Raw genomic sequence first — 12730 nt, 5'->3', positions numbered from 1 at the left:
AATATCCCGTCACCTGCCCTCTGTCTTTGATGTTTGTTGCCTGAGTGGTGAAGCTGAGTTTTCTCATTCAGTCAGCATATGCATATCACAATTACTGGGACTCCTTCTGTGAGGAGCACAAGACAGATTTGTAATGGTGTTTGTGAGGAAATCCAGCCACTCAATCTGATCGATCAAACAGATGGCTGTCAGGAGATCCAGCCACTATCTTTCAATCTTCATATGTCCCAACACACTCCAAGACAGAGTTCTATCTTCTGCACACCTCTAGTGGAGCTGGAGTCCAGGCTACACTCATTCTAGTAACTAAGCAGAGCTAAGACATGGGCTGAAGCACTAGTACACAACCGTCAACATCATTTTTTTTAACAATGCTCCCCAGCACAATTTCAACTTCTGGCATCCACCATTCTCTCAATGCCCAGTTATAGTTTGGGGAACAAGAGTGGATGGGCAATGCTCCCAATAGGTGGTTTGGAGTTCCTTTTAGGGAGGGCATTTCAAAGCCTGATAAAAAAAGAGGGGAGGCTGTTACCTGCCTTTACTGAGCAGTCCATGTGAGTGCTGCTAAAAGGTCCTTGCCCTATCCCTAGTTCCTAAACCCCCTCCAAGAAATTTTTGGGACAGGACCACTTGGTTGATACCACATACACACTAGAAATAATGCCTGCAATTTCATAGTTGAAGCGATTAAGCTCCTGTGCCTGGCACGTTCCCTGGTGATGTTTACTCATACACACGTAGCCTTTGAGGATCTACGCCTCAACACTTCTGTACCAAACTCATTTACTTTGTAATTAACCTCCCTGTTCACATTTACTGTGCCCCTTCCTTTCCTCTTTCCAGTCACTTCTGAAAACCAAGTCCTTTTTCTCCATGCCCGCCAGCTGTAATGCCTACATGTCTTTGTTCGATGTCCTTCACAGCAGAGGCAAGGATTCACATTTTTGTTGTTTGTTCTACTCACTGCGAAGTACAGTGTACAAAAGTACAGTGCACAAAAACTGCAGTACTAAATCACTGTACTTCAGGTCTCATTCTTAATATGCAGATCTTATCAAAATATATTAGTACCAAGTAGCAAATTGACATCTCTGTGTTTCTTCTGATACCACATATCCTTTTTAACTCTCTAAGAGATTCAAACCCTGCAATTTATCCTATAGTATGGTGTAATCAAAAGCATCAATCTTTTTAAGGTTGTCTAATGCCTAATGACTACAGTTGCCATCCTTCTTAGCCAGACATTGGAAGTATAAACATAGCTAGTACACAGCAATGATAGAAGAGCTTCTTGTATAACGTATAACATGAACAGCCATACCTTTTATTGCAAGGAGACAGCTCAGAATGCTTTATGTATTTAAAAATCTTCAGCAGAACGTGCTGCAATTACTTAATTGGTTATTATTCTGAACAGGCAATCAGGAAGCCAATTAGGATTTCTATAATGGCTCCCAGGCAAATGGAAGGTCAAGATCTGAACTTTAACTGAGTGGACACAGGAAGAAAGACTGCCAGTAGTTCATCCCATTCGTGGTGATCTCACCTGCTACCTCTGATTATTTTTCTGTGTTTGGGGATATGGCTTGGAGTGCTTTAGGGTGTCAGTGGGTTTGGGAATTTTTTTTAATTATCCAGCATTACAGTATTGCTTGGTACAATAATCAATTGCAGTACTTAAAACGGTTTCTAAAAATACATATTCCAAGTACTCTTTTAATTGTAATGCTACTCTTCAGACAGTGCTAGTCAGAGTGTCAGAAAGGCAATATTACTGAAATTAGACACAATTTGGCAAAAGTTTGGGATACGCAACTGTATTTGGGTAGAAAGAAAAAGAAGTCAAAGTCCTTAATAGTTAAATTTACATATGAACTCCGAATTTAAAAAGAAAAGCCTTGAAAACTGTTTTCCGACTAGAGTATCTCTAAGTGTACGTACCTAATAAGCGGCATTCGCAATAGCTTAAAGACTGAGTCTTCAATAATAGACAGTGGAAACAAAACATTTCTGCCTTGGATTTTAAACACCTTTCTCTGTCTGGTTTTACTAATTGTGAAGATTATGAGGGCTCTATTAAGTCACTCTGTAAACTTGCTTACAAACTTTTTAACTTTTTCCAATTTGCTGTTTATAATGATCTCTGCTGATGAAAGTTGTCATGTAGGTAAATTTAAAGTCTGGTCCCACCACCCACAGATATCAAAATCAATCACCTACAAAATCAGTGATTACTTAAGGTGAAGAAATAATATTATGAATAGATACCCAGACTAGTAGACAGCTCTCAAAAAAAAAAAAAAAAAAAGAAAATCAGCTAAAAAAAAAAACAAAACCAAATAATATTTATTTGCTCTGCTTTTCCTTTCCCCATTAGAAGTCATAATATGGCATAGAATCATAACAGTGATTAGTCAGAACACCAAGATCTTAAAGACCATCAAGTCCAACCATTAACCCAGCACTGCCAGGTCACCACTAAATCATGCCCCTGAACACCTCATCTACACATCTTTTAAATACCTCCAGGGATGGCGACTCTACCACTTCCCTGGGCAGCCTGTTCTCCTTCCTAACAACCTTTCTGGTGAAGAAAGTTTTCCTAATATCCAACCTAAACCTCCCCTGGAACAACTTAAGGCCATTTCCTCTTGTCCTATCACTCGGGAGAACAGACCAATCAGTCCTCATCTTGCTAGAATCTCTTTTCACATAGTTGCAGAGAGCAATAAGGCCTCCCCTCAGCTTCCTTTTCTTAAAATAAACAACCTCAGGTCCCTCAGCAGCTTCTTATAAGACTTGTGCTCTAGACCTTTCACCACCTTCATTGCCCTTCTTTGGACGTGCTCCAGCACCTCAATGTCATTCTTGTAGTGAGGGGCCCAAAACTGAACACAGAACTCGAGGTGCAGGCTCCCCAGCACTGAGTACAGGGGGAAAATCACTGTGCCAGTCCTGCTGGACACACTGTTTCCAACACAAGCCAGGATGCTGTTGGCCTTCTTGACCACCTGGGCACACTGCTGGCTCATGTTCAGATGGCTATCAACCAACTCCCCCAGGTCCTTTTGTGCTGGGCAGCTTTCCAGACGCTATTCCACAAGCCTTTAATGTTACAGGACCCAACAGTTGACCTGGTACCTCATAACATTGGCTTTGGCCCATCAACCCAGCTGTCCAGACCCCTTTCTAGAGCCTCTCTACCCTCAAGCAGTTCAACAAACCCACCTAACTTGGTGTCATCTGCCATCTCACTGAGGGTGCAGAGTCTTGATCTCTTCATCCAGATCATTGATAAAGATTAAAGAGAACAGGCTACAATACTGAGCCCTGGGGAACACCACTTGTGATCAGACACCAACTGGTTTTATCTCCATTCACCAGCACTCTCTGTGCCTGACCATCCAGTCAGTTTTTACTCAGTGAAGAGTATGCCTATCCAAGCCATGAGCAGCCAGATTGCCCACAAGAATGATATATGAAACAGTGTAAAAGGCTTTACTGAAGTCCAGGTAGACAACACCCACAGCCTTTTCTTCATCCACTAACCGGATCACCTTGTGATGGGAGGAGATCAGGTTAGTCAAGCAGGACCTGCCTTTCATAAATCCTGCTGATTTGGCCTGATCACTTAGCTGTCCTATATGTCCCACACGATGGTACACAAGATGATCTGCTCCATAACATTCTCCAGCACCAAGGTCAGACTGACAGTTCCCTGAATCCTCCTTCCAGACCTTCTTGTAGATGGACATCACATTTGATAACATCCAGTCAATTGGAACCTCCCTGGTTAGCCAGAACTGCTGATAAATAATGAAAAGTGGCTTGGGGAGAACTCCTGCCAGCTCCCTAAGTACCCTTAGCCGGATCCCATCCAGCTCCATAGACTTGTGTAAGTGGTGCAGCAGGTCACTAACCGTTTCCTCTTAGATTATGGGGGCTTCATTTGCTTCTCATCCCCACCTTCCAGCTTGCAGAGCTGGGTACCCAGAGAACAGGAGAACTCGTCTCACTATTTGAGACTGAGGCAAAGGCAGCATTCACTGCCTCAGCCTTTTTCTCACCCTTGGTCAGTATGTTTCTCCCATATCCAACAGAGGATGGGGATTCTCCTTAGTCCTCCTTTCACTGTTAATGTATTTATAGAAATGTGTTATTGTCTTTTATGGTAAGAGCCAGATTAAGTTTTAGTTGGGCTTTGGCTCTTCTAATTTTCTCCCTGCATAACCTCATGACAACCTTGTAGTCCTCCTGTGTTGTAAGCCCCTTCTTGCAAGGGGCATACACTTTCTTTTTCTTCTTGATTTCCAGCCCAAACTCTCTATTCAGCCAAGCTGGTCTCCTTCCCTCCAGTTCATCCTATGGCACACTGGTATGGCCTGCTCATGTGCCTTTACGATTTCCTTGTGTCCAATTTTCCTGGACTGTTTTGTCCTTCAGAACTTCCTCCCAAGGGACTCTGCCAACCAGGCTCCTAAACAGGTCAAAGCCTGCCCTCTGGAAGTCTAAGGTGGCAGTTCTACTGCCCTCCATCCTTACTTCCCCAAGAACTGAAAACTCTTAGCATGTCATAACCACTATGCTCAACATGGTCTCTAACCTTCACATCATCCACAAGTCCTTCTTTGTTTATGAGCAACAGGTCCAGCAGGGCGCCTTCCCTAGTTGGCTCTCCTACCAGCTGTGTCAGAAAATTATCTTCCACACAGTCCAGGAACCTCCTGGACTGTTTCCTCTCTGCTGTATTTCCAGCAGACATCTGGTAAGTTGTAGTCCCCCAAGAGAACAAGTGGTAGTGACTGTGGGACTTCTCTCAGCTGTTTATGGGATTTTTCACCTGATTCTTGATCCTGGTTGGGCAGCCTATAACAGATCCTGATCATGATATCTGCCTTGTTGGCCTTCCCTCTGATTCTTTCCTGTAGACACTCAACCCAACCACCACTATCATCATGATCAAGAAAATCAAAGCACCCCGTAACATACAGGGCCACTCCTCCACCTCTCCTTCCTGGCCTTTCCCTTCTGAAGAGTTTATAGCCATAGAAAGCAGCACTCCAGTTGTACAAATCATCACACCACATACCTGTGAGGGCAGCTGTATTATAGTTTTCCTGCTGTACAATGGCTTCCAGCTTCTCCTGTTTGCTATCCATGCTGTGTACATTGCTGTAGGTGCACTTCAGTTGGCCTATTGATCCCGTCACCTTTTAAGAGTGAGAAGGCTTAATTCCTGCCTGACCATTCCCATGCAATTCCATGATTTCTAGCCAAATAGACACAGATATATCTCTATCTATATGTACATAGCATATGGATATAACCCTCTATTTCAGCCATCACACCTGCTTTAAATAATAAAAAGCCCAATGCTGTCAATATTACTTTTTTTTAAACTTCACAGAATGAAAACTTGTTCCTTACAATAAGAAGAGCTGTAAACCTGTGCTGTGCAGGTTTATTAACCTAGCCAAAATGAAAGGCGTATCTTTCTCCACAAAGTGTTATAATTTTCAAATAATACATGTCCTCTAGGGAATAAATTTAGAGATCATTTTGTGTTTATGTTGAAGGGAGGGTTACCTTCTGAGATAAATAATCACAATGCTGCATCTTTATTTCTTGAAGTTTAACTTCTAATAAATGCTTGTTATAATGCTAAACAATAAAACATATGTATTGTACTGTATATACCTAATTAAAAACTCCTGTTCCACACGGTACACAATGCACTATGGTGATAAACAAGTCTTCAGCAAAAGAAATGAAGAAAATATACCACCAGCAAGTTTACATATTTGACATTTATTTCAATGTCATTTTTGTTTTATAGGACATGAATATGTCTGCATCAAAAAGCACACATCTGTGCTTTTTCTATTTATTACTAGTAACCACAAAAATTTATCACTCACTACCAGAAACAGAACTTTTTTAAAGTGCTGTTTAATTTGTGAGTAAATCACTGTCTCAAACATTGCTCAATCTTTATTACATTGCCTCTTTGCCACACTGAATAGCCAAGTATATATTCACCATTCCAATGAAAATTTGAAATCTTTCTATATAGTACCAAACTAATCTTTCTTTATTTGGCTCACTAAACTATTTTTTTCTGTAGGTTTTGCTTTCTTTTCTTCAAACTGAAGTAAGTTTATACTGCAACACTGAAGAAGAGAAATGCTAGTGCCTATTCATGTAGATGCATACAACATAATAACCCTAGACTTCTATCAAGGAGGAGCAGTGGTATGGCTTTATAAGGACTGCAGTTAAGCACTCAGACAGCCAAGAGAAGTTGCCTATCTATCTGGTGACATTTACAGGATGTGTATTTATTATTTGTTATGCATAAACTACTTGCGTACACAGCGCATTGGAGCTTTTGTCTTCTGCTCTATGGCAGCCTCATTTTTAACTTTTTAATTTTAATTTTATTTTCTAAACAAGTTCTCAATAGGTATGTGACAATTTCTGATCTGGTGCCCATCAGGCGAGGTAGCTCTTCCCTGTGTTGAGATGATGGGTATGCCTCCTTGCTGTTTGGAACAGACCTGCGGCCATGTGGGTTGTGGCCATCCTGGATATTCTGTTGCTACACCATAATGCCTTCCAGCACAGTGGAGCAGTCAGAGCAGCACCTGGAAGCAAGCAATGACCTTCCCACACAGAGAAATCATTATTATCCAGTACACTGATCGCCTACCTTAGCTAGAATTTCAACAATATTCACCACACAGTCAATAAGAGGATCACTGCAGATTCTTTCTCTGTCAAACCTGCATGACCATGCCTTTGGTAATCACAGACAAGGATCAAGAACAGGTTCCAGATGTCAAGATTTTCCACTGTATGACATAGGGGGCATGAATACACACCTTTTTATCCTTCTTCAACCACACCCCCACACCCCTCTCAAAAAAAAAAAAAATTAAAAATCGGTGGATCAGTGGTCAGACCTTTTCACACCACACAGAAAGTCATACTTCCACTGAATATGTAACGATTAGCAAAGAAAAACTGACATTAATATAGGCAAATAATTTGTACTGATCACTTCTGAAACCCCGAAGAAACTACTAAAATTAGATATATAAAAAACTAAATATAAAAATTATTCAAAAATTATAAAAAAATCCCATAGATCAGTTTAATACCAACAAAAGTTTACATTTCTAGCAGACCACCTCATCATAGTATTCAGACAGGTTTCAATTTTATTTCAAAAATCCCACCTACCAAATAATTTTCTATTAAAGGGTGTGTTTTAGGAAGTTCTGTCCTTACGCCAATCTAGATTCACAAGCATTCCTGTTACAATCTAAGCTGGAAATGCAGGCTGCAGATTTACAGCTAATTACAACTGAGAATTTTCTCAACAACATCGAATACATCTCTCCGTTACAGTCTGAGCAGAATACAGATAGAATATTCCTGTTGACACAAATGCACTAAATCTGTTTTAGAATGTGTTCCAGGGAAAACATCAATTGAAAAATTGATATCAACTAGAGTTGATTAATGTATGAATTGTTTCAGAGCTGCATGCAATCTCCCAGCAATAGTTCTATTTCTTTACTTGAACCAGCTTGCCAATTATCATTGTGCATAACTATGAAACTGGGACAAAATTTTGATGATGATGTTTACATCTTATCCAGTATGCACATAAATTTAGTCTAGTATAAAAAAAAAGCAAAAAAGCTGTCGTTAAAGTGCTTTACAGCTGGGTACAGAACAATAGGTCCTGAGCAGCAAATAGCATTTTCAGGCATGTGTAGATACCCCATGACAATTTTTGTTACTTATACCTGGTAGCTGATTGTACAAAGCAAGCAGTGACGTGTGCTCACAAAAAATACACAAATGCTGGAGTGAACCCTGGATACCTATCTCTAATATTACAGTAGCTGACTCTAATATCAGCTATGCAGTTTATCATCATAAAACAAGTTCTTTTAATACTGTTCATTCAGGGTTTTGAAGGTTCAAAGGCTAGCAGAAGAGCTGGCTGAATCTTCAAAAAAAAAAGGTGTTCAACTGTTGATGTGAATACTAAGAAGTTCTTTTAAAGGATCTTCTTATTGCTATGCAGAAATGTTTGCACGCACAGCCTTCTGCATGCACAGAGGTGCAAAATGACTGTTTTTCTCCAGTGAAGACTGCTTAATTCCTTGGAGAGACAAACTGGATGTTAACGGTCCTGCATCGTAGGTTGGGAATTCTGGTTCCTACAGGCCCATGTATGCATCTGTACTGCTCTTTGGCATTGACTTGACCCTGTAGTAAACTTAATTTGACCTTTTAAATAAATTATTCCTGATCCATGATTTTTTTTTTCTGCTGTAAGTGTGAAGAACGTTCAGACTAAGATCCTAAGTCTTGGGCTCTGAAAGAAGGATTGCAGCTTCTGCTGTGTGTTGTAACAAATGTGATGCATTGAGCGACGAACTTCAGGGCATCATGGAAGATCTGTCTATATAAGAAGCCAGAATTATACAGGTGGATTGACACAAAGTGGTAAAACTAAATCTCTCACAGTGCACTACAGTGGTATTTTAAACTAATATTATTTCAGACAACAGATTAAGAACATTTGTAATTTGTTTGGGGATTTTTTTGTGGGTTTTTTTTTTTGGTTGGTTGGTTGGTTGTTTTTTGGTTTGTTTTTTTTTTTTTTTTACACAGAGAAGTCACTATTTTCCCCAGGGGAATATTTATATTTTTTTACACTTTTCTTAATACACCCCATGGATTTTTTAATACATGTGAGAAAAATTACATTTGCAGGTAATGATAACTGAGGTCCTCTAGAGTAACCAGCTGAGATATAATTAAAAGACTTAATAAAGGTTCTTGGTGTTAAATGCCAGAAAAAAAAAATAAACAAACAAACAAAAATGAAGGCGGAAAAAAAACCAGTCTCAAGCCTTGTAGCCAAAGGAAAAAGTCAATTGGGAAAGGAAAAAGCCAAAGTCCATCAGGGAAACCCAAGTAGAAAAAAAATGCCTATACTGTGGCAAGCCTTTAAAGACTTTCTTTCCTTTCTCCATTTACCGTCGTTTTGCAGGGAGCTCTTGTAAATCCTTTTGGACAAGAAATAAGTGGATTCAGATTATAAAATTCTTTTGACCACACTTTTTATGCAAGGGATCTAATCTAAAATGAAAGTATTTGGATAAACAAAGTTACTCACTTTATATAGTCATTCAGAGGTCAAAACAGAATGTTCATTTAGCCAGGGGAAGGAGCTGGAGCGTCCTCCTCAGCCCAGGCAGATGAATGGTTACCACAGACAGTACATGTTGGCAGGAGTCCAGAAAGCAGTGCAGGAACAGGCAGAGCAACAGCCTTTAATGTATAGAGCCTGGTTAACAGCTCAACATACTATCTCACGGAGCACCTATTTCACAAACACTAGGTCTCCACATCTATTTTCAAACTTATACACAGTGCAGAATAAAACAAACAAACAAAAAAATAACAAACAAACAAAAAAAAATCTAAACTGCTTCGTTTTGGGTGAGTAAAATGTGTATGGACTGAAATCAAGAATGCAAATGGATGTAAGAGCAATAACCCTGAAGTAATGGATGAACAAGCATTGCCACGTGCAAAATAAGGGAGAAATAGATATAGTTGAAAGAACTCAGTTGAGGGACCAATACAAATATTAGGATGCTGGGAAGGTACTGTCAGACATAATGCACCTCTTTAACTAATTGTGTAACTGTCTAACTAATTTAACTAGCTTGCTAATTGTGGGTGAATAAAATGGCCCCAGCAGAAATTGGTTGAAGATGATTAAATTTAATTGTGATGCTAAATACAAAGTGCTGCCCACTGACTGAAAAAAAATATTCTCAGAAGCGATACGTACCACAAACTCAGGTTTAATAAAAGGCATGAGCAAGAAGGCCACGTGTGGATAAACACAGATACATATTTTCTGAACTATTCTTTCTCTCTCACATGCTGCAGAAATGCACAGAAAGCACAGTAAGAGGAATTACAAAATCAGGAAATAAGGTCACCATAAGGTTATTGCTGTTTTCCAGCATGGTGGAGGCATTAGGTTTGGTAGGAAACACTCAGCTCACTCTGAAACATAAAGTACCAGGAATCAATGAGATAAGAAACAGTTAAGCAGGAGTGCCTTCCCTTAGTTTATGTAAGGCAGGTCCTTGAGTAAGCCAGGTCCACTTCTGCTGGAGGCAGATGCCAGAGACTTTTGGCATGGAAAAGTCAAAGTACCTTTTTCCATTTTATTTCCTATTTCTCCCTCTTTTTCTTTCTACATTATTCTGTTAGTACAGTTCTTTGGGTTTGTTTGGGTTATTTTTTTTCCCCTGTTTCCTTACACAGAAACTACCCAAAGCAGATTATTTATTAAAGCTGCTGGTTTGGTATAGGTCCCTTTATACAACATTTCTTAATTGACATATTGCTTCCCATTACTGCCCTTCCTCTCTGCTTTCAGTGCTGTTGAGGGTACAGCCACAGCGCTGAGGGATAACTTCCTTATGATCAGAAACTCACAAGTTATTTGGTCTTCCACATAATGACCCAGATATACGGTGGCATCTTTTAATCTGATGCCATCCAGACAATATTCCACATGCTACGCATTCACCATGTGTAGCCTTTAGACTGTTTTCTGACAACGCTGCTCGGCATGCGTCCCATCTCACTGGTGGCAAACACAAACCTGTCATTCTCTGTGGCAGACTCAGTTGTGCTAGCATTTCCCAATTAGGCTCAAGCAGATGGGGAGAGCTGCCTGTGCCATGGCCCTCCTGTTCTCAAACAAGCTTAGATTTTGCTAAGATGTTTCCAAGTGCCCAGTGTTGTTCCCTGCTACAGAGAGTAATGAGGTGGTACTTAGTCCTGGTTACACCTGCTAGAACAGCATGCTTATGGCTCAGTGTCAACTAAACAGCCATTATTTCCAAGTACTTGCGACGTACTTATTTAGAACTACTGGAGTCTCTGGACGTGGGGTGAGAGCTATGCTTTCTAAAAGGCAGCTCTGCGTAACAGGGAAGCATTTCCCACTCCCACACCCCAAAGAAATTAGGCAAGTGCTAAGTGCAACAGAGCAGCTGCTCGACAGCCTTATTAGAAAACAGCTTACAGAAGTACATGAAAAATACTGTATTCAGCTGAAGCTGCAGGGAACAACGGAAGAAAAATGATTAACTGAGACAGAAATTGGCTAAGGCACTGAGTCTTCTGAGTTTTCTACTTCCTTCAAAATACAAAGGGATCTTTAAATACCAAGTAGTAAATGAGACTGTTTATATCTCACCTTAAAAAGCCACAAGCAGAACAGTGCACCCTAATAACATTCTTGGCTCAGAGATTATTCAGAAGCAAGGGGGCCATCTGCTGAATTCCCAGTACCATTTTCTGCTGTATCCTGGAAGATTTTCTTCAAAAGTTTCACAGCTGAGTCCTTTTTAGTGCCAACTTCTATAGGCCTGTGAGGTGTGGCAGCAAACCTCTGAGAAGATTTGGCTGCAGGTGAATATTACAACATGCCTATCATGACCATGAAAACTAAAACCAGTCCATTAATCAATGTAATCTATTCAGGACTCAAAAACCTTGTACACAACATCAGCAGCTTGATGTACACACGGTACGTCTGTACCATAACCTAATTCATTAAATAGAAATTTTCAGAGCCAGAAAAATTCCTCACAATATGTTCCTGACCAAAATTTTCCAGAAAAAAAAAAAAAAGGAAAAAAGCTTAAAGCACAGAATCAGTCTCTAAAATAGCAGCTTCCTTCTTCAGCTTACTGTCCTCAGTAACATTGGCACCACACTCAAACTCAGCATGCCTTTCCCTGTGCAAGTCTATCACAACTCCATTGATAACATGATTCACTGGTGACTGCTTCTGATTCTACTGTTTCTGAATTCATTACCACTAACTTCATGTCCTAACTTCAGCACATTCATAGCTAGTTCCTTTTCCAACATGTGAAAACAGGCAAAGGAAAGGTAGAATTTTACAAGGATTTTATGACAATGTCACTGCATATCTGCATGTAAAAACAAAGTTCATTATCTTTGTAATCATCTATATCTTGTTCTTCTTTGTACTGCCACGCCAAAGGTCTCTCTGTGTACCAGAAAGAAAGACCAGAATTGTTCCTGACACAACAACAGCAAAGTATGCTAAATAAATACTACAGAAACACCCAGACTGAAAAATCCATGTTCATATAGCCATGAAATTTGATAAAGGTATTTAAAAAATTCACCACTGTTCTCATTTCTTAAAGCATAGCCTTAAGTCTACTGACACTTCATGGTCTGTTAATACAGAACACTTTAAATATAGAAAGGTACATGTTATCCACTAAAGACTATGTAGACTCCTGCATAAGATAGCTCATAGTGTACAAATATAAGACTATTTAATGGTACAAACTATAAAATCAAGTCTTTAAGGCCACTTCCAAGTTCAGATTTTAAAAAAGACTTCAAGAAATAACCTGTATCTTTCAAAGTTATAATCAGGAGGTATTAAATAAAAGCATAAGCACAGCACACAGAATACAAATAAATTCCACTTGCTTAAGACTTCTTTCTTAAGTACAAGAATTGGTCCCAAGTGTAACTCATAGCTTCTAAAGAAAATACAAATATTTTGATGTTATTTTGCATGGTGTGGGGATTTTTTCATGCTTAGAACAGTTTTACTACCTCAATC

General features: G+C 39.7%; 1 pseudogene; it reads right to left on the bottom strand.

Annotated features, from left to right (window-relative positions):
- Window positions 1-3116: 3116 nt before the first annotated feature.
- Window positions 3117-3890, bottom strand: LOC103782133 (annotated as a pseudogene).
- Between the last annotated feature and the right edge of the window lie 8840 nt (window positions 3891-12730).

This window comes from Merops nubicus, unplaced genomic scaffold, assembly GCF_000691845.1.
Source record: "Merops nubicus isolate BGI_N331 unplaced genomic scaffold, ASM69184v1 scaffold10911, whole genome shotgun sequence".
Classification (NCBI taxonomy): domain Eukaryota; kingdom Metazoa; phylum Chordata; class Aves; order Coraciiformes; family Meropidae; genus Merops; species Merops nubicus.
This window is presented reverse-complemented; position numbering and strand designations above follow the sequence as displayed.